This window comes from Alligator sinensis, unplaced genomic scaffold, assembly GCF_000455745.1.
Source record: "Alligator sinensis unplaced genomic scaffold, ASM45574v1 scaffold628_2, whole genome shotgun sequence".
Lineage (NCBI taxonomy): Eukaryota > Metazoa > Chordata > Crocodylia > Alligatoridae > Alligator > Alligator sinensis.
Genome location: NW_005841833.1, coordinates 4328357 through 4331857, shown reverse-complemented (window position 1 = coordinate 4331857; position 3501 = coordinate 4328357).

The window sequence follows — 3501 nt, the reverse complement described above, 5'->3', positions numbered from 1 at the left end:
AATGACATGGCAAGATTGCAAAAGACGCAGCAAGGTACAACTTTGGTAGCAATGGGAAAATTAGGAATTAGTGGCAGAAAGGGAAATAAACAAACCTTTCCAAAGAAAAGGCATCACTGGGAGACCAAACTGGTCAAAAGAAGTAAAAAAGGTAAGTCAGATGGATGGCAAGGAGAAATCAATAATAATGGAGTTGCAGGAGACATTCTGACTCTCATATCGTAACAACACAGAGACATAAGAGGAGTTGAAGCATAAGCTCTTGGTAGAGTCAGCAGTACTTAAGAAAGACAAAAAGAAACAAAAATAGTGTCAGCAAAACAGGTTGTTTGAAAATGGCCAGAGGAAAACTTTCAGAGTTGGAGCAGAGGGGAGAAGAATATGATAATAAATGAACAAAGTGGGACTGATATTTTAATAGAGCTATGGGAAAGAAAGGCACTCTACAATTCTTCAGGAAAGTGCACTGAAAAAAAAAGAAACTTCAAATGATGTGGCCTGATAAATCAAAGAAAAGTGCAGACTATAGCAATCCAGCTAAAAAAAATCTTAAAATCCTAAAAGGAATTGCACAAATCCTGCAGGGGATAGAAATGGGAAACAAAATACATTAACATTTTAGAATATTGTAAATATTTCAGAATTCTTCAGAAGGAAAAGGTTGGTGAAGAAATGAAGGAAACACTGAAGAAAAAGTATTTTAGGAGATTAGTTGAAAACAGAGCTCAATGCACAAAATACAGTTCAGTCAACAAACATGCACCATTCCAGCTATGTGGTATTCCACTGCAGGGGTAACCTGGATGACAACTGAGATAAGGGAAGAGGACAGGGAGACTAGGAGGAAGTTAATGATGTGTTTTGTAATGAACATGAAATAAGAAGTGGACAGGCTTTATGCTGACAGGAAGGATGGAGGAAAAGGGCTGAGAGCAGCTGAGGATGTTGTGGAACAAGAGTGTGTAATGATAGCAAACTATACGAGAACAGAAGATGGACTGTCTGGATCTTGGATCACAACTCAATGATGCAAACATTCTTATTAGCAGTAAATCATCACACAGAGAACAACGAGAGATATGCAGAGAGAAATGGATAGAGAAAGAATTACATGAAAGTTTTGTAGTAAAACATATCAGAGGGAATTATAAGTGGTTTCTGAAATGACTGAAACGAGAAAGTGACAGTTTAATTATGGCCACACAGGAGCAGATTATTTCCACAAACTATGTAAAAGCAAAGGTCATGGTCAGAAAGATCTAAGTCCTGAGTGCATGGCCAAGACCTGGATAATTTTAGTCATCATTTAAGTGGATGTACCAAGTTGACCAGAGATACATATAAGGTATGCCATGACCAACCGGCAGCATTTTACAAGGAATACTCTGCAAGAAGCCTGGGCTAAAAAGCAAGAGGTGTACAATTACTACACAGTTGTAGAGAAAAACAGGGTCAAAATATCACAGGATTATTAATTCTTACTGGGTGTGTCTACACAAGATGCTTCGAGCACAGTAGACTAATACTACTGCGCATTAGCATGGCAGGCAAAACCCATGTTAACGTGCTAACGCGCAGTAGAATTAGTCTACTGTGCACTAGCATCACAAAAACACGTGTGCCAGTGCCAATGCACAGTTGTGCTGATTTGACAGTGCATTAATGAATGTGTAGACTGTTTATGAAATATGTGCTGGAAGGCTGGTTATAAAAAAGAGAGTACTTCATTATGGACTTCGATTTTCCACTTGATGAAAAATGTTCAATCAAGAAATATGACTGATTCCAGAAGAAACTGAAAAAATATGTGGCCTGAGAAGCATAAGTAAAATACCAGCTATCTGTGGTGCATTAAGCTCTCATAAGCAGGGAACCTGGTTTTCTCTGATTTTAAAAAATCCCCAGTTTTCGGTTAAAAAAGAGTAATGCCAAACCCACATTTTTCCATGGTTAAAATGAAACACCACTAATACAGATATCTATATAGTGGGGTTTTATTTTAAGCACGGAAAAATGTAGATTTGGCGTTACTTTTTTTTAACTGAAAATTGGGTTTGTTTTTTTAAATCAGAGAAAACCAGGATCTCTGCTCATAAGGGATAACAGTGCTGCACAAAATGGAAACTAGCTCTATTATAAGACCACGTGGCCTTCACACAGCGTTACTGAGGCTGAGGAAGGTGATGATAACGTTGGAAACTCCCTGATGCCTAGATCTAAATTATCCCTGTGTTAGCTGCTGCGTTTCCCCACAACCCTGGTGGGAGAATAATAACGACAACAAAAGCTATAGGATTTTAAATGATTCACTAAAGATATCCTTCAGCAACGTTGTGTTGAATGCAGCTGTCTTTCAGGAAAGTCAGTTTTTAAAATGAAATAGCCTGATAGTGAAGTTAAATAGCAGCTTTCCCTAGAACGAGGGGAGCAGCGCTGTCTCTGATGTAGAAGACAGTCCTGAAAGGTAACACTCCTGAGCCATATTCGTGGGACAAGCCAGTTCACCACTACATAGGTGCATCAGTTTCCCCAGCTGGGAAACGGGCATAAGAATTGCTTATGCGCCTCTCAGAGGTGTGGCGAATATTAACTCGTGACTGTTTATCGTCACCTGGAAGTGTCTTAAAGGACAGAGCGCTTTTCTTAAGCAAAGAATTTGGTTTTTAAATCAGCATTAGAGAGAATAAGCTTGCCATAACGGATCGCTTCTCTTGTATTTTGCAGCCGTCCAGTAGCGCTTAGTTCAGCGCGGGATCAGGACAGCGCCATACGATTCCTGACCGAGGGACTGTACCGCTAGCACGCCCAGCCGCGATCTTTGCGGCTCTCCCAGGGAAGTCGGTACAGACGCTGCCCTGAGGCGACCCTCCCGCTGCCCCAGGCCCGTGTCGTTACGCGGTTGTTACGCTCCGCGCCCAGCTCCCCCGACGGCAAGAAAACAGCGCAAGGCGGGAATCGTGTTTGCGGGCCAAGCCCGCAGCCCGCTTGCCTGCCCCAAGGGGGTAGGGGCGGGAGCCCCCAGCCAGGCCCGGACCCCTCGGGCAGAGCAGCAGGGACCGTCACGGGGGCACCCACCTGTCAGCCCCGCCCCTCAGAGCCACTCTCCCGCCATGCCCCGCAGTGGGCATTAGCTCCTCTCCCATGATGCCCCGCGGCCGCGGCTTAGCGCCTCTCCCATCATGCCCCGCGGCGGTGGAACCACTTTTCTCCCGTCATGCCCCGCGGCCCCGTGGCCCGCGGCGGCGATTAGCTTCTTTCCCAGGATGCCCCGCGGCCCCGGCTTAGCTTCTCTCCCGTCATGCCCCGCGGCGGTGGAACCACTTCTCTCCTGTCATGCCCGTGTGGCGGGGCATTAGCGCCTCTCCCGTGATGCTCCGCGGCCTCCCTCCCGTCATGCCCTGCGGCGGGGTATTAGCGCATCTCCCGTGATGCTCCGCGGCCTCTCTCCCGTCATGCCCTGCGGCGGGGGTGGTTAGCGTCTCTCCCGTGATGCCCCGCGGC